General features: G+C 36.8%; 1 protein-coding gene across 14 annotated transcripts in view; it reads left to right on the top strand.

Moving 5' to 3' along the window:
* RALYL (RALY RNA binding protein like) overlaps positions 1–23,077 on the top strand; it is an 800,360-nt gene that overhangs the window by 586,374 nt on the left and 190,909 nt on the right. The gene's annotated exons all lie outside the window — the stretch shown is intronic.

The following is a 23,077-nucleotide window of genomic DNA, read 5'->3' as shown; positions in this document are numbered from 1 at the left end:
CTGTGTTTTATGGTAAAGTGACATGCCCCTCATGAAAAGCTTTTCAATCACATCTCTTTCTAGAAAGTCCAACTCTATTACTTTGTCTTTTCTGTTGTCTAAAGTAAATATTACTATATTTAGCCCAGAATTACCTGTCACTGACTCTCTTTACAATCTTAGACAGGTAACTACAACTTGTTCTGTTCTTTATGATGTCTTTATATGTTATTAAATATCTTTTAAAACAGAAGGACTATCAGCAATTACTACTCTATCCAAATACTAAGATATGATAAAAATTTAATATTTTTTAACGTGATCATTTATTTGGTGGTCCATTTTCACCTAAGACCTGAACACTGACATTTCTTTTGGTCAAAGAAGTTTTATACAACACAGAAATCTCTGAGAGCCAGGATTGCCAGTTTGATTCTAAAGGCTGATTGCCTTTTGATGCCGTTTCACTCTTGTGATTGAGAAACACATATGATAACTGTTACTTTTTTCTTATAAAAATGATTGGCACAAAATCTACTAATATATGACTGATTAATTTCCTTGTGATTTCCTCCTATAAGAATGAATCTAAATTATCCATTTACTTGAAAACCATCTTGCACCTTTACTCCTATATCTTTTATGCACCCCCTCATTTTTTTTCCATGTGGGTAATCATCACCGTAATGTACATGTGCAAATAAAAGACTCACAGAAAAATCGGACTGAGTCTTTCCATCTAAGATGTGCTTGCTGAAGTCTGCGATTAAGCAGTAGGAGGAAATTGTGAATTACATGAGACAAGTCAGAAGATGTATAATTGTACAAGCATGAACACAGCAGGGTGTGATGGAATGGTTTAGTGAAAAAAAAAATCTAATGTGTTACTTATGTTTGATTGGATCAGTTAGCTGTATGATGTTACATTAACTGTTTCTATATCCTAATCACATAATGTAAAACATCAGAGAGCACGGACAGAATAAAATTAAAGTATATGGAAAGCTTAGCAATAAAAGCAAATGGATTCTTTAAATGAATTTCTGTCTGACACTAATAATATTTGCAAAAGTGGAATATAATGCAATTGTTTGCTATCCAACAGCAATACAAAAATATCTGAATAATCCCATCTTCAAAATCTAGTGCATTTCCATTTTCAATCTTATCTTTTGTGTGTGTGTTTTTGATCATGTAAAAGACATAAACTACCTAGAGGTGATTATAATCCAATTAACGCAATAACTGCAGACTTGAAATTTCACCATGGTATAGAAGGAATGTGTTATTATTTTCTTTAATATTAAAATAGAATATAAATCGACTTTCCAATTTCCTTATTCTTTAAAAATTTAGCACACTGTCCTTTAGTAAAATAATGTAACTTTCCTCTCTAGGATCTGACCAGGAGGAACAGGGTGCATGTGGCTATGTCAGGGGCTTGAAGGCAGAGAGAGGAAGAGCAGAAATGCTCGTAAGAGGAATTTGAACGTATAAATTGCACTCAGACTTTGAAAATTCACGTGGGACGTTGAAATCCATTCTTAACTCATGTCTAGATTGTTATTGATAATTCCCTGTAAAGGGGGGGAAGGGAGAGGGCAGAGCCTCCTTCTCTCTGCTTCCAATGGAAAAACTGCTATGGAAAATGGGACAATTTCGGTGTTCATCCTACCTGTGAATAGCTGCAGATGACTGTAAATTAGATACAGAATATTTTGAGTGACATTAAAAATTGTTTGCATGTGTCAGATGTTGATTCTGCCAGAGTCAAACAGATACCACATTAAGGAATTCTAATACATATAGACCTATTTTTACAAATCACATTGATGTGGAAATCATCACAAGAATAAAAAACTTTTTTACTTCAGAGTGTATTTAAGTATGAAGCTTTTCATACATATATCATAAGGCTATGTTTTAAAATGTGAAGTTTACATTTAAATTTTCAAAAAGGTCGTAGTAAATACCTGTAATTTCCCTTGATGAAATTCTATGTGACCTTGGGAAAACATTTTTATCTTTTAAAAAAGGCATATAGAGAGAAATAAAAAAAAACATTAGGATGTTCTTGAGATACAAACAGAGTAAAACTAGAGTAGACTCCATCTACTGTTAAATATAGAATTTTGAAAATACTATAATCCCCATATATCACAGCAAGGAAAACAGTGTAAGCCTAATTTTAAGCATGTAGCATTTCATCGTGTTTTACTAAATCAGAACAAATATTCATTTTTGATTGCTAAAAATATGCTTGGGTGATCATAGTGGCAGAATTTTAGTACGAGATCACTTCAGGAACCTGAAGACCAGTTGTAGTCTTTTACTTGTAATCTTAGCCAATGTCAGTTGTCTCTGTAGGTTGCAATTTCTTCTTCTGTAACTTCAGCTGGTCGGGTCAATAAGACAGTTTCTAAAATGTCTTCCATCTCTAAACCTCAGTGTTTCCACATCGTAGGTCTTAGCATGGAATTTTCCTGCTCGAAGAGATTTGGCGGTTTCTCATCTCCTAGATGGTGGCTCTGGGCTTGTGTGCCTCAGACCCATGAGTGATGAGGGGTTTATTGCAAGCGGCCTGTCTTAGTCATCTAGTGCTGCTGTAACAGAAATACCACAAGTGGATGGTTTTAATGAAGAGAAGTTTATTTCCTCACAGTCAAAGTAAGCTAAAAGTCCAATTTCAGGGTGTCATCTCCAGGGGAAGGCTTTTTCTCTCTGTCGGCCTTCTTCTCTTCGGTGTTCCCCTGGACTAGGAGCTTCTCGGCGCAGGGACCCTTGTCCAAAGGACGCGCTCTGCTCACGGCACTGCTTTCTTGATGGTATGAGGTCCCCCTGTGTCACTGATCACTTCTGTCTTTTATATCTCAAGGGATTGCCTCAGGACACAATCCAGTCTTGTACATCAGGTCCTGCCTTACTAACACAACTGCCACCCATCCTCCCTCATTAACATCCTAGAGGCAGGATTTACAACATATAGGAAAATCACACAGTACCAGGAATCATGGCCCAGCCAAACTGATACACACATTTTTTGGGGGACATAATTCAAACCATGACAGGGCTCTAGAATTCATATGCATATTGAACACTGCCTGTGGAATAAAGAAAAAAATGTAGAGATAGATAGACAAATACATACATACACAGACACATAGCTAGACAGAGGTAGACATAGATATCCATATACACACACACATACACACATATATACACATAATACTATTAAGTTCTAAAATGATATGTTTAATAAAAACAAATGTATTCAAAAGATGGCACGAAATTTTTAATAGCCTTTGATACCATAAATTTTATTAAAACGAACAAGCAACTGTATCACATGGGGGTCTTCTCATGTTAGGGTTTCATGTTTGGAAAAACTGTCCCCATGGTCCCAAAAGTTGAGAATCACTTACCAGAAAATGACATACAATCGTGACCTTATAACACAGATTTACATCATTGTCTCCACTGCATACTTTCTTCCTGATACCACCCATGTTCTAGATTTTATCAGGCTACTGGATTGTCCACAATTTACCAAATACTCTCTCATGTCCCTGCCTTTGCCCATACATCTGTGGATAGATGGCCTTCGCCTGCATTTTAACATATAGAAATCTCCTCTTTTCAAGGTTTCACCTAAACACTACATCCTTCATAAAGGCCTGTCCAGTTCCCAAGTCAAAATTAATGTTTCTCCTCTCTCTTTTCAGATGATATATTGTAGTTTTACTTACAGTTTCTGCATTCTGTCTTAGACAGAGAAAATGACCCGTTTATCCCGGTTTGTTCCGCGTCAGGTATCTTTTATGCTTTGGTGAAGCATTCTCGGTGCATAATTCAATGCTTTGCCCATAATAATCAGCAACGGTCTATTGAAGTTCATTCATTCAAAGAAATATTTATTGATCACCTGTTACTTTCCAGACACTTCTCTAGTGCTAGGGCTTCAGCGATGGACAAAACAAAGTTCAACTGGGAATGAGAAAACAACACACAAATGTGTAAATATATAATATTCCTTGTAATGCTAATTGCCATAGAGAAAAATACAGCCAAGGAACAAAGGGAGTTCTGCAAAGGGGCCTGGGGAATTGCTGTTTTCTATGGGGTATCAAAGTCCTTGGGCAGTGTAGTTAACACACTTTGCTGCTAACCGAAAGGTTGGAGGTTCGAGTTCACCCAGAGGGACCTCAGAAGAAAGGCCTGGTGATTTACTTCCAAACAATCAGCTATTGAAATCCCTGTGAGGCACAGTTCTACTCTTGACACACGTGAGGTCACCACGAGTTGGAGTTGACTCAATAGCAACTGGTTTTTGGTTTATGTGGCGGTAAAGAAAAGTCACCGTGATTAAGATAACATTTGACCAAACATCTGAAACAAGTGAAGGAGCAAGCTCTGCCTCTTCTAGGACAATTCCAGGAAGAAATAGCATGGCCCTGGGGTACTTGGGATATTTGTGGACCAAGAAGGAGGCCAGTGAGTAGAGTAAAAGAAAAGAGATGAAATCAAAGAAGCGTCAGAGGTTTCAGATGGGTAGAGTGGGACAGATCACATAGAATTAATGGAACAGTACATTTGATTTGTAACTGAGTTTGGTCGTAAGATGTAACTGCTAACTTTTAAGAAACCCTGTCCATAGTTCTAAGTGATTGGTGCAGTATTTTCATTAGAATGGCCATCATAAGAAGGATTTTTTAGAACCACACTTCATATTAGGCAAGATGTTCAATCACGGATTGGAAGAGAATCAAACTGCAGTCATCCAGAGGTCAGAAAGATGTTATTTTGAACAGGAGTATTTTCTGATTTATCTTGTAGTCTTGATATATTAACTCTCTCTCTTCAAAATCATACTATGAGAAAAAATAAATTCATGGTTTTATAAAATTGTTGTAAGGCTTCTCAAGGCATCATAGGGAGAAACAAGACTGTTGCCAGTCTTACTTGAAGTAGAATTGGTGTGTTTGTTCAACAGGTGAATGGGTAATAGTCTGATCTTCTGTAATTATAGGAATATGAGTTGCCTTAGCTGTAAATTCCCATCTTTATCACTACATTCTATCGTATACAAGTCTTTATTGTAAGTCCTTATTAAAACTCTATTACAAATTAGGTAGTAAAGATAAAAAATAGATTATTAGTCAAAACAAATATTTATATTGATGATACCATGGTCTCTTTGTAATGGTGAAAGTGAATGTAATGTAAAAATATTAATGTAATTAATTACCAAATTATTTCATCTCTCAATTTCTGGCATTTTTCATTACAGATCAGTTAAAGAGCCCTATGATCTAGGTGAAAACATTTTTATAAGTTTACACTAAAAAAATGATTTGAGGCTTGATTGGTAAGGCTGTCTGGAGGATCCTATTAAATTCTACCCTTGGTTCCTCTATTACTGATGCTTGTTGGGAGTTCTAGTCTGACATCAGAAATTTCTGCAGCCTTTTTTCTCCTTAAATTCCTGATATGAATTCTACAACCGGAATAGATCGACAAGTTCTAAATTTGTACATTTCTCCATGGAATCATATCTGCATGGACAGAATCAGGATGGTCTAACTGAGCATGCTCAGTGGGACCATAGATACCAGTTTGGGAGCAGAGATGTACAAAGGCTAACTGATAGCACCCCTGATACAGATTGACCTTAAATGGAAATACATATCGGTCCGGCTCACATCCTTAAATCACAGGCAGTTACAGGCTCCAGCCTGCAGGAGTACTCATTCTCCCTCTTACTCTGAGGCATAAACTGTGATGATCTATTCTATGTTTTCTTCTATTTAATAATGCTTCACACAGTCAAAGGTCACTCTTGCAGGGGCAAGGATTTGTACATTTTGTCTGGACTTCTTTACTTTCAGAAAACAACTTGGCTATTATATATCACCTGCTCTTTTAGCTGGCCTCTCCTAAGGATCTGTGCTGCATTTATACCTAGACTTGCGTCAAAAGCATGGCGCTGACTCTGCCTTCAGATATTTAAGTAAATGTCTTACACAGAATGGCATTTCTCTCTTCAAAAACATTACAGTGAAAAATAATGTGGCTTTGTGTATATATGAAACAACTAGACACTTAGCAAAATAAGAAAGATTGGGGATAAAGGCAGTAATCACTCTGTAATGAATTTGCAGGCACTTTTACACGATAATAAGAAAAGATGACCACTTACCAGCATTGATAGAAAGTAAGAGAGTATAAGAAATAATCTTTTATGAGCTAACATGACCCACCTTTGGAGACTCAGACAGAGCAACTTTCTTAAAAACCAGGATCTGGTATAATTATACATTTTGGACAGTCTGTCTATTAGGTTTGTAATTCAGAAATATCAGCTTCGTACGGTTAGATCTAAAGACCAGCTATCACAGGAGTGGACCAAAAAAAAGAGCGGGGTGAGGGGAGGTAGGGAGGTGTAGATAAAAGGCTACTCACAGCAGCACGAGTTGGCATTAAAAGTCAAGAGCATTTGTAGTTAAGTTGAGGATGATGTGTACTTGTACTAAAGCAATATAATTAAGGAAGGGAATATATTCACTGTTACTCTTTAAGATACGGAAAGTGTATTCAGCCTTCTTTCATAAGATAAATTAGATCACCTTTTCTGCAAGTGGCACAGCTAACTAGGCTCTGAAGATCATCAGAGCTTTCCTAAGAGCTGCCTGGTGTTGTTATTGGTTGCTGTCAAGTCGATTCTGACTCATGGTTGCCCCATGTGCGCAGAGCAGAACTGCTCCATAGGGTTTTCAAGGCCGTGACATTTTGGAAGCAAATCGCCAGGCCTGTCTTCCTAGAACCACCAACCTTTTGGCTAGTAGTTGAGTGCTTAACCATTTGGGTCACCCAGGGACTCGCAGAAGCTGTCTACCTCCCACCAAACATAAAATGTTTCTTATAAAAATTTTAATTCTAATTTGCTTGATTTTATCGTTGGAACTTTGCTTTCATTCATATGGAAAATGGGATAGCTGTAAATAAATAATAATCATACTGTTTTGACATTTTTAAAAATTCTTACCATTAGCTAGGTAATGTTTTAAGCACTTTGTTATGTATGACTAATGTAATGTGTGCTACAGAGCAATAAGCTAATAATTTATGACACGTTGATTTTTATTGCAATTTCAAATTTTTTTTATAATTTTAGATTTCTAATATCTAGGAAAGACTTAACCTGGTGGCACAGTGGTTAAGTGCTCATCTGCTAACTGAAAGGTTGGCGGTTTGAACCCACCCAGCGGCTCTATGGGAGAAAGACTTGGCAATCTGCTTCTGTAAAGATTACAGCCTTGGAAATCCTATGGGGTAGTTGTTCTTGCTATAGGTTCATTATGAGTCAGAATTGACTCGACGGCACACAACAACAACAACATCTAGGAAATTGAACACACAAAGTATGTATGTTGATTAGGGTTAAAAAAAAAAGAAAAAAAAAACTTATATGTCCTCTAAGGAAACTAAAAAATTAACTTTGAAAGGGTAAAACATAATGTTTGATCAATGTACCTACTCTTTGAATGGTTTAAAAAAAATATCCTGATGAAGAGGTTTACATACATTTATTCAAACCACATGTTTCCTCATGCATGCTTTTGTTTCATTTGCTTTCTTTTTTTCTGAAAAAAAAAAAAAAAATAGTTTCCAAAACTTAGAAAAGAGAAGTTCTCGACAGTGATGTTAGTAATTTATTGTCACTTGTAATACTATTCTTGGTCTAGAACAGCGGAATTGTTTGGCAGAATCTTTTGATTAATTTTCATTTTTGTGGTTATTGATTTTCTTGGCGTTGTTTACTGAATTGCTCTTTCATTGTGACTATGGAATTTCAGACACCTTTAAATCTATAGGGCTACGTTATATATTGACTCAAGGTCTTAATGGTTTCCTGTTGACATTATATTCTCTAGAACTTCATTTGTGTTTAAAATAAAAGTAAAATCCACAACCATTTCCTTATACCCCTTATAGAGTATGTAGCATATTTTTTTTGTAATGTCTCATGCCTTGCTGCTTATCATCGGAACATGTTATCAGTATATTTTCTATTGTATGATTCTTTTGACCCACAGTGAACTTGAAATTGCCTTAGAGGAACAGCTGGATGCATTTCCTTAAATAAACACACACTGTTCTTCAAATTGCCAGTATGCCTCTTCCTAATAAGCTCCACAGGCAATGGGGCTCTTGCCTTTGGAGTCACCTCTGCTGGATTCATGTAGATATGTCTGTTTTATACCTTTTTTCCTCCTGTACTTGAGCAATGTCTTTCAATTCAAGCTTGTTTTTAAATGTATATAGCACAGGGTCATAATTTATCCTTTACCTGTATTCTCAGATTATTATAGTTTTGATATTTCATGCAATAATTAAAATATGTTATTTTTGGCATAAAGATCATAGACATGTTTCTTGTGAGATTCTTCCTTTGGTCCATGAAGATGAGTCTCTTAAAGAAAATGAAATCATGTTAAGTTAACCAATCATACTAAAAACAGTTGTCCATCAGATTTAATAAGAAGCCATGAACTGTTTTTGTGTTACAGAAACCCCATCTAACATAAGCAGTTGCTTAGGAAGCTATTGATCTTTAGTAATGCCATTTGTCCCAAATTACCACTGGCAGCAATTAAATTAACAGTCATAGTAATTTGGCATATACTTCAAGCCAGATTAAGTAAATCTTGCCTTGTTTATCTGTATTTTAAAGGATGAAGTTGCTTGGGGCCTGCAATACTCAGTAAATTGCCTGCATTGTTAATTTTGCCAAGTTAATTTAGAAGTACGTTGCAGAGTGTCAGGAATACCTGTTGTGGTACTCTTTTTCCAAATACATGTTCTAAATATTGTAATTCAGTGTACAGTCACATCAGTTACGGCACTCTAACTTTGTTCTGTGTCCAGGATCATTAAACTGGGAAATACAGAAGACGTGCTGTGATGATGACTATATGCCGTTATTTTTTATAACTAACGTTCCAATCACTGGTACTGAAATATGCCTGTCAATCAATTCTTTGTGCTTGGAGACTTTCTAATTGGCATTTTTTGTACCTTGCCGTAGCTTTTTATGTATTTAATAACAGTACAGCTTCATGTAGCTTCATAACAAATACTGTTAACATATTTATGTGTTGATAAATTTAGTTTAAGTTGCTCTTTATGAATTCATGTATAGCTTTCAGTCATTACTGAGTTTTCACTATTATAAAATGGTATAATCTAAGAAAAATTATGTTTTTTTTTACCTCCCCTATCTTTATTTGTCATGAGTAACATTTATAAAATTCTTTTGGTTCTTAAGTCTTGAAAAATTTTATTATCTTCCATCTAAGAAGTAAAAGAGTATGGATTCTCAATTAGATTATTGTAAGAATGATGATATTTTGTTATATTTATTGGATGACAGTATATATGTTCATTACTTGTCCTAATTTGAATAAGTCTTAACTGCCAAATTTCCAAAAAATAAGTCAGTCTAGAGGTAATTTCAGTTGACTGTAGGCACCATCACTTTGTGTTATCAGCTAAAGATTTTGTTGGTTGATTTTTCAGGTACTCTAGATCAGTCTAGATCAATCGTAATTGAAAGCCTTAACATTGTTCATCCATCTAAACTTAACTACTTAATTGTGTAGTCAACAGATTTTCAATCATGGCTCAAAAACATATGTCAAGAAATTACGTGGCTAATTTTTATGACTTTAAAACAGACTTACAAGGCATTTCTTAATCCAGTGTTATCTTACTTCTGCAGAATCATTCCTTACCATCTTACCTTGCATATTCCAGTTTAGTATACCAAAAAAAAAAAAATACCCATTGCTGTCAAGTTGATTCCGACTCATGGCGGCCCTATAGGACAGAACAGAACTGCCCCATGGTGTTTCCAAGGAGCAGCGGTGGATTCAAACTGCCGACCGTTTGGTTAGCAGCTGAGCTCTTAACCACTGTCCCTTTCTGTTCTCTGAGGAACTGTTCTCATCATTAGTTCCTTATGTTCCTGCTTTCTGTTTAGAGCACTATCCCTCCTCTCACCTTAGCTAATACCTATTCATCCTTCAGGCCCCAGCTTGGATAATCACTTCCTACTAGAAAATGTCTCTGAGCTCCTCGTGGCTAGTAGAGTTGATCCTTTTATGTACTTCCTTGTACCCAGTATATAAATTGTAAGTTATTCAGTCATTTGGCTATAGTCCTAGAAGACAGAGGCCTGATCCCTTTTGTTCCTTTCTATACCTCCAGTGTGGTCTGGCACTAGAAAACCCTCAATCAATAGGTGCTGATGAATGAAAATAATAGATGATTCCCTTACTTATATAGCTGTTTCAGCAACTAGAAATTACAGGAGTTTGTCCCAAATAAAACCATTATGATATAGTCTGTTGATGAAATATCTTTTACCTTTTTATATTCACAAATGTCTATGGATGATGTTCATCTACTAAGGCCTTTTTGCTCTTAGCCTTTGGAGTTATTTTGTCTACTGACAGCGCTAACATCCTTTTATTATGAGAGGTATTAGAAAGAGTCTAAAATTACTTATATTATTTCCTGGGTGAATTAACCATGTTTATCCAAAATTTAAAGCACAATTTTGGAAGTGACATGAAATGCGTATCATGGCTTTCTCCCAAAGATTTGATTCCCCAGATTATTGAGTAACTGTGCGATTTTCTAGTTAATTTTACGTTTCCAGACTCTTGTATCTTTGTGTTTCAGGAGCTCATGGCTGGTAACACATTCAGAGTTAAAACTTTCCTCTCCACATTCTCAGTTTTTTTTTTCTCCCCTATCTAGGGTTGGCTCTGCTGCTAGGTTTTATTATTCCCTAAATCAATTTTGCATCAGTTAGAGGAAGAAATTGTTGGTTTCTTCACAAATTTGTAGCTATTAATCTCAGCAGTAGCCCAGTGATTGATTTTTCTCAGACCTCCACATCAGAAAGACATAGACTAGAAGGAATAACTTGAACCAAGTGCAAGACACACTGGCTAAATCTCTGAAAGTTAGACTTCATATCATATCTAATAAATTTTGACACTCATTTATTATGATATTTTTAATTGGGGATACAGGCAGCCCCCAGGTTATAAAAGAGATCTGTTCCTCAGTGTATCTTTAAGAATTTGTGGGTAAGTCAGAACAGGGGCATTTGGTTCTTATTTAGCCTTACTGTAGGGTCACTATGAGTCAGAATCAACTCGATGGCAATGTGTTAGTGCGAAAGAAGGCTGGAAGCCTTTTCAATGACTTAAAAGCTGCACATATAGCAAGTGGAGGTGATTGTGATGAAGAATTTGTTGCCAGTAGGGGTTGAGTCAATCTTTTTACAGTGAAGGCAAATTTACATAATATTAAAGGGCAAGTACAGGTTGTCCATAAGTCGGACATTTGTAACCCAGGGGCTGCCTGTATAATTCGAGAGGTCGTGTCATGTAATTTCACTGCCCACTTTCTTATTCTCTTCTTTCAATTTTCCTTCCATTATTCTTGGTACTCACTAGTGGAATCAACTGGAAATTCTTGAATGGTAACTAAAAGTGACCTCGTTTCCAAAGCATTTAAAGTTATTGCAAGTGAAAGCTTGCTCGAGGGCTTTCAATGTCTCAAATACGTGGCTCTACAATCAGTGTCAGTAATGAATACTGCACATTAAATTGACCTGAATGGTTAGAGCACAAACTTCATTCTCAGCACTAACAAATTTCTGATATAAAAGCCTAGAACTGGAGAATTGAAAAGGAGCTATTAGAACAATGCAGAGACTCTGTAAGGACTCTATGTTACTATATTTTTTTCCTGAGTATAATTAAGAATTTTTACTGAGAAGTCATTTTGCTTTCTGGATTTCATAATTAAAAAAAAAAAGATAAAACTGTTAGAGGAGCAGTAAGAAATTCAATAAAAATTGAAAGCAAAATGTTATATTCCTGCTAAATTTATTTCAAGCTTCTTAACTAAGTTGATTAGAGCACAAAGCTAAAGTAGCCAAGGTCATAGATTTGACCTGTGTATCGTTTATCCTCTTCCTTGGCCACAGACCACTGCAGTCACCCTGCCCAGCCATCCTTCAAAGGATCGGGTCCCATGAAAACACTGGATAGAAGAGGGAAGACATACCAAGGTGAACACAGAGCCATCAGAACTATGATGTCTCAAAGCGAACATATTGCTACTGATTGTGACCTTCCTATATAAAAGGAATACACCCATTTTTTTAATATACAATTACTTGTTATCATTTTAATTTATGAAAGGGGTAAAATTCAACCTGGTTAACTTTCTTTTTGGTCAAATATCAACTTTCGCACACTTGGAATTTTACAGGACACAAAACATCTGTAATTTCAAAAAAGGCTGCTTCATGGAGGTGTGTGAAGCTGGTCTTAATTAAGCCTTGCAGGCGTAAGTAAGATTTAACTTAAAGAACATCAGACTAATGAAGGATGCTGTGTCTTTTCCCTCAAGGCACCTGAATGAGTGTGACTAAATGCCTCTGTAAGAAACTGCAGTGTGCTTACCGTGAAAGAATCTAAGATTTGTTCCACTGAGGAAGGCTTAGGCTGGATTTAGGCACTGCTGTGAGTAGAATTAGTAAGAAGAGTTCTAATTATCTAGTTCGCCGGACAGTATATCATGACATTTTTCTTAATAAACACAAATCTTATACCTCCACTAACAGTGCAGACCACAAACTACTGATTTACTTCCAGTTTGAACCTGAAGTTATCATGTTCAACACACTTAATCACAGTGGTTTCATAGACTTGGAACCAACTAAACAGAATTAATCAGGACATACATTCTGATCCTGCACTCCAGTTTTTATAAGTAGAACATAACAATGGCATACCAAAACCAGTTGCTGTCAAATCAATTCAGACTCATGGCGGCTCCATGTGTGTCAAAGTAGAACTGTGCTCCATAGGGTTTTCAGTGGCTGATGTTTTGGAAGTAGATTGGCAAGCCTTTCTTTTGAGCGGCCTCTGGTAGACTCTAACCTCTAACCTTTCTGTTAGTAGTCCAGAGTGTTAACTGTTCGCACCACCCAGGGACCCCTAACAATGACATAGAATCAAGTGAAAAGACTGCATAGAAGAGTAACGGGTTTGTTCTGCTGCCTACCAGAAATGGTGTCCAGTAAGTGAGCCTGTCCATCTTTCTTCTTTAGGAATCAGCACTAGTTATTTCATTTAAAAAAAGGGGGTGGATCTCATTACTGAAAAATTAAGGTTTAATATAAATCCACTTGATTATATTTTTCTCTTATATTTGCATAATTGACATCAATTTTTAAGTAGTTTTTTTTATTATTCCAATATTCTAGCTTCTTATTTATGGCCACTTTTCTGTTTTCACCATTCCCTCACTCCTGTGTGTTTCCCCTCAGCCTTAATTATCTCGATTAAAGTATTTGCCTTACTGTAAATTATAATTTTTTCTTTGCATAATCCTTTCCAACAAACTATGATAACTAAAACTAGGCCTTTAGTTTTGTTACCTTCCTTCTTTGTATTACTTCCTGTGCCCTGTACTTGGCTCATGGTAGAATCTCAGTGAGCATTTGTTGAACAAATAAACAAATTCACTGATATTGTCCAGTCTCTGGCTTTAGCTTTGTTAATCTTCTATTTTTATTATCTTTTGAACTTTTTCTGTTTACGTTTAATAAATCAACTTATATATTTACCTTTTCTGGTAAAATGTGCCTGAGGGAGCCACACAATATCTGCAGTTTCTAAAAATGTACGTGGCTATAAAGGGTCATGGTTAGAAATTTAATCAGTATTCCATGTTGATGATTTTAAAACTTTACATTACCTGTCAGTGACAATAAATAGGACAGGTTTTATATCTAAACTAGGAATAATTCCTGACCATTTATTCATCTCTTTAGAGTGCTAAGATATTCCACCACACAGAGCATTTATAGAGGAACATTTGTTAAAGAATAACCGGGTAGATACCGATTTATCTGTGTAAGAGGAAATATGTCCAAGGCTCTTGACCTAGTGCTCCAATTTTTGGCAAACTTAAAAAGCAGTACCTTTGATATTCATTTAGAATCCATCTCCTTGATCTCTTTTGGCTCGGAACCACAGGCTTTGATTGAGGTCTTCTAAAGCAACTTGTTTCGGCCTCTGCTCTGTTACTTACCAAATCGTTCTAAAATTAAGCCGAAAAGAGAAACCCTTCTTCATATTTGTTCAGTGTAATAACTAAAATTCTCAATTATTCCATTGGCTGTATTTCATCACCCCCCCCCCCCGACACACACACACACACACACACACACACACACACACACACACACACACACACCCACACACCCACACCCACCCCCCGACACACACACACACTATGCACATTACATTGTTTAACATCACTTAGGCAAATCCCCTCCTTGTACTGTAACTTGTGCTTGGAAGTTCACAGAATTGCCATCAAATCAGTAGTCCGTAATTAAACCTTAAGTATAGGTACTCTGTATATTTCACATACTTAATTAATGTCCCCCACTGGAACACTTCAGTGTTATTTTCATAATGGGAATAGCATTATGGACCTCTAAGAATATTTTATTTTGCAGTCATCTATTAATTATGAAACGTAACCTCATTCATTTTTTCTGTGATGTACAATCAACCCACTGTTCGTCATAGTCTGAATTTTATGACAGGTGAGCTGGTTATATATGCCTTCATTTTAGGTATTTAATGAATATTCTATAATGTTCTCATTGTCCAAGATCTACCAAACCAGTACTATTTTTTAATCATCTGAATGCCAATGTTATTAAGGCATGTTGTGTCGAAAATATTGTTTTTTAATTTCTCAGGAAGTGGCTTAAGTAGTTTCTTTCTTTCTGGAGTAACGTGATTTTTCTAAATAATACATGAAGGTGCATTCTCATGACAAAAGACCAACCAAGGATGAATATAGGGCACGCTTGTTTCTTTTTCCCGTTACTGTGTAAGTTTGATTTGTGATAATGGTAAATTATTTTGCACAACGAATCTTATCCATCTAGTCAGTTTACCAAGGAGAAGGGATGTACTAAATAAGGACTTTGATAAGATTGGAATGGACTACTAAAATAGATTAATGAGTCTGATGCATGCTTTAATCAAAGCGGTGCTGGCGTGTCCTTTAGCAGATAGTACATCTGTTCGCACATGGTATTATGTGTCTTTAACAAATTTAATTTTCAGTGACTTTAATAACAATAATTTTTACATTCACCATGTTCTGGTTGAGTGTGAACATTATGTAGTATATGTCTGAGTCTTTCAGTTTAGAAATCTGAATTACTATGAGAGATTATGAAACTGCCAGAATCCACATACGTGAAGCTCATAATAAATGATGCAGATTCCTATATACTCTGCTCGTAAACATTAGAAATGATGAAAAACTTAATCTAGTTGATGAACAGCCTGCATAAATATATTTTGTGGGTTTTTTCCTGGACGCCTACAGGAGTAGCAAACACATTTGACAACATTGAGCAATTCTTAGTTTGAAATAATCAGCTTCCTTTAAATTTAAAATGACAATTATGAAAATAATTTGCTTTACAAGCAACTAGGTTTATATTTTATTGGATATTTTGTTGTTTTATATCCAATAAAATATAAACACTTCATAACACTTTCAAGGCAACTTAAGTATTTCTTTATTATAAAAGTAAAGCCACATATATAAGATGGCCTTAACACAACTTGAATATATAAAATCAAGAAATCCTTAAATAATCATAGTGTAGAATAACTGCATACATAGACAAACCTGCTCAGTGGTAAAATAATTGATCTGTATTATTCTTAGATAACTTGTCTTTTTGGAAGTACCAAATGCAGTGCTAATATGATGTCCTTCTTTGAGATAATGATTGAAGAATTAGTGCAAGTCCAAAAGAGGTGTTTCACTATCCAGCAGTTTACCTATATCTTGTTGACTGTAACTAAATTATAATCAGTAACCTAATATGATTTAAACTCTATTTGGATTTTCAAAAGAGAGAAATAAAATGTCACTATACCATTTATCTGATGTATTGCATTAGGCAAATCTGCTTCAAAAGACCTCTTTAAAGTGTTAAAAAGCAGGCATGTCACTTTGAGGACTTAGGTGCGTCTGACCCAAGCCATGGTATTTTCAACCACATCATACGCATTGGAAAGCTACACAATGAATAAGGAAGACTGAAGAAGTGCTGATGCTTTTGAATTACGGTGGTGGTGAAACATACTGAATATACCATGGACTGCTGAAAGAATGAGTAGATCTGTCTTGGAAGAAGTACAGCCAGAATGTTCCATAGAAGCAAGGATGGTGAAACTTCATCTCACTTACTTTGGACATGTTATCAGGAGGGATCAGTCCTTGGAGAAGAACATCACGGTTGGTAAAGTAGAGGGTCAGCGAAAAAGAGAAAGACCCTTGATGAGATGGATTGTCACAGGGGCTGCAACAATAGGCTCAAGCATAACAACGATTGTGAAGATGGTGCAGGACCAGGCAGTGTTTCGTTCTGTTGTACATAGGATCCCTATGAATCGGAACCAACTCAACAGCACCTGACTACAACAACAACAACGTATCATTTTTCTGATCCCTGAGTGGTGAAGACAGTTTGTGCTTGGCTGGTAACTGAAAGGTTGGCAGCTCTAACCCACCCAGCAACACTGCAGAAGAAAAGACCTGGCGATCTGTTTCCGAAAGATCACAGCCATGGAAACTCTGTGGAGCACAGTTACACTCTAGAACGCATGAGGTCACTGTGAGTCAGAAGTGACTGCACAGCAACCGATTTGTGTTTCTGTCTGTTATACCACTTATAACATTTACAACAACAGGGTTTTGTTTTTATCCGTGTTTTAAAAGAAAATTGCATAATAGCACATAAAATAGCAGGGAAAGTCATACAGAAAAAATTTATTTTTCATGGTATAAGAGAGCTCAATTTCCAAGCATTTGCTGTATTTGTCTGCTCTTGTCAGTTTTCGTCAAGTCTTTTTCATAGCTCCAGCCCCCACTTCACTTTCAGGTTTTAAGTAATAAAAGCATAAAATTTATTCATTCATTTAGCAATCATTTATTCAATGGAAAAGGTTCTAAGCTAGGCCTTGTGTGAGTTGTAAATATACATGAGAGTGTTCTCACCCTCAAGGAGTTTACACAAACAAACGCAAGGCAGTGCCCTTTCAGTCCTGAGAAAGACAAGATTATTTCTGCTATGTTTAAAACTTGAAGGGCAGGTAGACTGTTGATTATCTGAAGTGGGGATGTGAGTATAGAATGAAACAGAAAAGGAGGCTTAAAAGATGCTAGGTGTGTTTAGAGATTGAAGGGGGTTTAAGTTTAGCACCAACTTAGAATCCCTCTTTCATAGCTGTCCTTGAAAGGGGGTTATGAAATGTAAAATTTAAATAGATTGGAAGATCTTCAATTATATCCCGGGAAGTGTGACATTCATTCGATGACAATAATGGTATCACCTATCGAGAGTCATTTAAGATGTTGGAGGCACCATTCTGAGGAAATGAATGCATGTCTCAGTTGATCTTCACAACAAACTTGTCGGGAGTTACTGTCTTCATTTTATAAAAGACCACAACTAAACTTAGAGACATGAAATAGCTTTCCCAAATTGGTAGGTGACTGGCCAGTGTAAAAATCCAGACTTTTCTGATTCCAGAGGCCTAACTGCTCAGCATATTTCCATTTCACATGCCATCCATGAGGAGCTACGAAAGGTTCCTAGGAGGACAGTGGGATATGATAAAAGTGGTAGTTTAGGAAGATTCATCTGACAGCACTGTGTCACATGATTTGGAAGCAGCAAGACTGGAAGCAAGGCCACAGTTTGTAGTGGAATAAAATAACAAAGGCGGGTAGTTGGTGGAGGTAATGGGAATGGAAAGAAAAGGGCTAATACAAAAGAGAAATAAAAAAAATATGTTTAGGTGAAGGAGATTTATGATAATGGATAAGAAGAAGGGAGAGAAAAGATGGAGAAGGATGCTAATGATGGTGGTAGAGGAGGAGAAGAACATGGAGGTCGCGCAGAAGGAGGAGAAGGTGCAGAAGAAATGGGCAGAGGAGTGAAGGTAAGAGAGAAAGTGAGAGAAGTGAAAGAGAAAGTGGAGGAGAACATTGATTTGATGAATATCATATGACGGAAAACTAAGCTGAGTAAATAGCTCTATAGATTACTTTACTTTTTATGACAACCCTGTATAATGTAAATTCCCAAAGTACAGAAGGGGAAACGGAGGCTTGGAAAGGTCCCTTGCCCATTGGCCGCAGAGCCTGTGTGATATGAAGCTGAGATGTGCATCCAGACAGATTCCAGAGCTCATGATCACTTGGCCCTCCCTCTAACTCTGCGTGATGGGCAAAAATGGATTGTTATACCTCTTTTGAGGACAAGCCTCAGAGAAATACTTTACCCAAGAACATATAGTAAGGTTTTCTGCTTTAAAGATCTCCCTTCCTCTATTTTGGGGCACAGAGAAGCAGCACACATAACGATTATGCAAGCAAGAAATCTGATAACCATCTTTGAAACCTCTTTCTCCTTTATCCTCCATCTTTAATTTGTCACCAAACTTAGTTGATTTTATCTCCTAAATTGTTATATAATCCATCTTCTTCTCTTCACCTTCATGATCCCTAACTTTGCGAGTGTTAATATCGTGAAACTGGGCTACTATCGTAGCCTCGGAAATGGTGTCTCCTATGTGCTATTGCCCTGTTGTGTTTTTTTTCTTAAAATTCAGCCAGAGTGATGTGCTAAAAACCCAAATCTTGTCTTAAAATATTCTGCTCCTAAAAATAAAGATAAAGTAAAATTAAAAAGTTTTAGTGCTTCCTGTCGCACTTAGAAAAAGCCCAAAGTCCTTTAGTGGCCTGCAAGGTGCTCAATAGGCAGTTCGCCAACCTCTGTACCGTTAGCTGCCTTCCCCCATGTTGCTCTTTCACCTCAGCCATGCTGATGTCGTCTCAGGTCCTCAGACAAGCTGGGACTTTGTTCAGTCTCCAGCCCCCACCCCTACACTCCATCCTTTCCTTGTTTAACTTGCATCTCTTGTCCTTCAGATCTAAGGTGAAATATAACTTCCTCAGGAAGCCTTCCTTGGTCACTGGAGCAGAGAAGTTTCCCGTTTTATAGGGTCTCATAGCCCTTGGGGCTTTTTTGTGTAATCCTTACCTCTGCTAGTAATTGTATACTCTGACGTATGTTTTTGTTTAATATGGCTCCTTCTCGTTCATCTAGAAGCGCTATGAAAAGGAATCACATTTGTTTTGCTTGCTGTTTAATCCCCAGCACCTCACACCCAACGCAGAGTAGTAGGTATTCATTAGGTATTTGTTGAATGAACTACGAATGATTAATAGCTCAGTCTGTATTTAAATTCTAGCCCTTCTACTTACTAAATGCACGGCCTTGGTTAAGCTCTGTAAGCTTTTTCTTTTCCTAGCAGATAAAGGGGGAGCCCTGGTGGCATAGTGGTTAAGAGCTCAGCTACTAACCAAAAGGTCAGCCAGTTCAAATCCATCAGCTGCTCCTTGGAAACCCTGTGGGGCACTTCTACCCTGTCCTATAGGGTCACTATGAGTCAGAACCGAATCGATTTGATGGCAACGGGTTTGCTTTTGGTTTATCAGATAAACTGAGATAGTCATTATCTAATGAGTAAGATTATTCATGTACATTTTTTACATATAAAAAGTACTCAAAAATATGTTAGCTATTATTGTACGGCAAAAACACCAGTGAACTCAAAGAAGAAAACTAACATTTATTAAGGGGAAAATGTCTTTTTAGTATAAACTAAACAAATATAAAATGCATTTTAATGTTCAGGTAGCACCTAGAGAAGATTTAACACGTATGTAATTCATGTGACAGGACTAATTGTCATTGTGATGATTAAATCATGATTATTTAATCATGATTATTCAATGCTTATATGATTATTTTTTTTTAACGAATATACATTTTACCCTGGTCTTGTAGAGCTTAGAGTCAGATATTAGTTTATAGGAAAGTCAGAATGTCCAATAAAAATGGAAGCAGTGGCCCACTGTACTATTAAAGTATCTTTTTAGTGTGCTGATGCCTAATGCTATCAAGTAAATGAATATTATGAAGAGGACTCAGATGAGCGACTAGCTTGCAGTTTGGGAAGTGGGCATCAGGCGACAGGCCTGGTGATATACTTGGCTTTAGTCCCATCATCTGTCATCAGCAGCTTTCATTTCTTTCAGACCTTTCAGATATAATTTCTCATCCACCTAAACCATCCTAAAAGTTTTCTAAAGGTATCAAATTAAGGAATGAGACTAGCTGACCTGTAGAGTTCCTTTCCATTCTGACAGTCCATGATTTTATCCCTAGCCAAAAGGTTGGTGGTTCAAACCCACCCAGATATTCCTCAGAAGTAAAGCCTGGTGATCTGCTTCTGAAAGGTCACAGCCTTGAAAAACCTTCTGGAGCAGTTCTACTCTGCACATATGGGGTCGCTATGAGTTGGAATCAATAGCAACTAACACAAACAATAAAATCTACCTTGTGGAGCAGAATTGATCAGCATAATGCTTTATGTGAGACTATGTAAAGAAAAAGCGTGCCATATTTGTATTGACACTAGGAACAGAAAGCTAAAGTAGACCCTAAATGCAGAGCATATGGGAAAATAATAATGTGGCATTTATAAGAAAAGAGTTTAAATTTAGCTTGAGCTTTAAAATGTTGGCTTTGAAATCAAATTGACCAAGGTTTGAACCCTTCTCAGCCCCTGCCAGTTTGTTTGCTCATCTGTACATTAGGAATAATAACGACTCATACCATGTGGTTGTCTTGTTAAATAGGAAAACACCTGTACAGCCCTTACCACTGTGCACGGAGCGGGGTGACACTTGATGCAGGGTAGTTAGCACTACCAGCTGAGTCCAGAGATGCCAATGATTCATCTACACATAAGGTGTCGCCTACCTCTGGACCGAATACGCAAAGGAGACTAGCAGAAAAAACAATTTTTTCAAAAGTAGAAACAATACTTCCTATATAAGTAAATATGGGTTTGTCCTGTATATAAAATATTTTGTTGTCATTGTTGTTTGAAAGTATACGCAACCTTTTTATTTCAGGATATTGTTGCTAATAAGTCTTATTCTTTATGTACACACTGCATGACTTATGCAGACAAACTAACATACAAATTCTGCATCATCTGTCTGAATCAGCAAGTGGGCAGCCAGATTTATCCCTGCTTACCCTTGAGTGGCTTTTGTTGTTAATTCCATTTTCTATTCCTGTTGTGCATATCACCACTTAATTTAAATCTTTGACAAACTAATTTGCTAAATGGCATAATTTGTAGAGTGAAAAAATTAACATCTTTACTCATCTTTTAGAAATTGTAATTGATTAAAACGAAGAATTTAGTTATAGTTTCTGTGTTTATTAGGCTTACCTTAAGAGAAGTTTTATGCCAAAAGAATTTTTCCCCCACCTTTAAGGGACAGCCCTCTAAATATCCCTCATTTACTATTTCTTTATTGCTACAATCACATAACGTAAAGAGTTATATTTTTGTGGATGGAAATATTTCAGCCACAAGAGCAAAATGTTTCTGTCAATCAACGTATGTAGAAATAGAATTTTTGAAACAATGCATTAGTCCTAGAATGCCAAAATGCGTCTTATTATTTTGTCATATTCTATACTTGACAGTCACTAAAGACACGTTGATTATTCTGATAAGACTGGGCTAGTCTGAGCTCCTGTATCCTGGTTGTTCTAACTGAAAATGGCACTATCCATGAAATAGGAAAAAATGATACATGAGGTCTTCATTAATGTGAATGCTGAAGGTACAGATAAATGGAAAAATGTGTATTGTGTAGGAAGTTTCACAGTAAAGTAATTATGATAAGATATGCTAAGGCACCCAGCAATAAAGGAACCAACACTAAACAAGTTAGTTTTAAATTAAAAACATACATTTGGAGAAGCCTAATGTGGATATGTAGTTGTAAATTATATGTGTGTGTGTGTGTGAGTGTGTGTGTATTATAAAGGACCCCGGGTTGCACAATGGTTAAAGCACTCAACTGCTAACTGGAAGGTTGGCTGTTTGGTTCAAACCCACCAGTGGGTCAACAGGAGAAAAGACCTGGTGATCTGCTCCCATAAGAATTACAGCCTAGGAAACCCTATGGAGCAGTTCTACTCTGTCCTATAGGTTCACTATGAGTCAGAATCTCTCCATTTTCACTTGTCATATTGATAGACTATCCGTTACCACCTTAGCCACCTCTCAGTACAAAAGGAGCGATACCCCAAGGAGTGATTCAGCAGCCTGGATGATGAATTCTTGTCACTGATGCCTGCAGTGCTGTTCCAAGTTCTTCATGCTCTATCCGTAGAACCCGGAACAATCTCTTCCCACGTAGGAGTCATGAAATTAAAACTGAATGAAGGAAGGAAAGAGAAAAATTCTATTTAACCCACAGTGTAGTTTTTTGGGTTAAAAAACAATGGGACTTATAGACAAAGAATTTTTTTTCTCACTATATTCTAGAAGCTCTACCATACATGGCTCCTAACACCAAAGAGAACAAAGCCTCAGCTATGTGCCAGTCACCCCTTTACTCCGGCGGTTGTGTTGGCCATGTGTCAACTCCAAACAGAGCCTCAACCCAACTGCACATACTCAGTCAATCTAAATGAGCCTCTAACCTGATTCAGGATTCACGTTCCAATTCCCTTCTTCACCTGGCGTGGTAGCCTGAATCCCAGCCCACCTGACCGGAGCACTGACTATCTACCTCTTCTACTAGGACCCTCACAAAATTAGCCTTTCTCCAGCCATTACTTGGGCTTTTGATTGAACTTAAATCAACCTTCAACTATGAGTACAAAGCATGCCCCTTTCCCTAAGACCCAAACCCCGAGAGATAGTCCAGGGTCAGAGATGCCCTTCAGTACATCTCCTCGGACAATGCAATTTAGATTTCCAACCATGCTCCTCAGAAGCCAACCATAATCAAACACATGTGA

Source organism: Trichechus manatus, unplaced genomic scaffold, assembly GCF_000243295.1.
Source record: "Trichechus manatus latirostris isolate Lorelei unplaced genomic scaffold, TriManLat1.0 scaffold00152, whole genome shotgun sequence".
In the NCBI taxonomy this organism is placed as follows: Eukaryota; Metazoa; Chordata; class Mammalia; order Sirenia; family Trichechidae; genus Trichechus; species Trichechus manatus.
The sequence above is the reverse complement of the archived record's forward strand: the minus strand, read 5'-3'. Positions and strand labels throughout refer to the sequence as shown.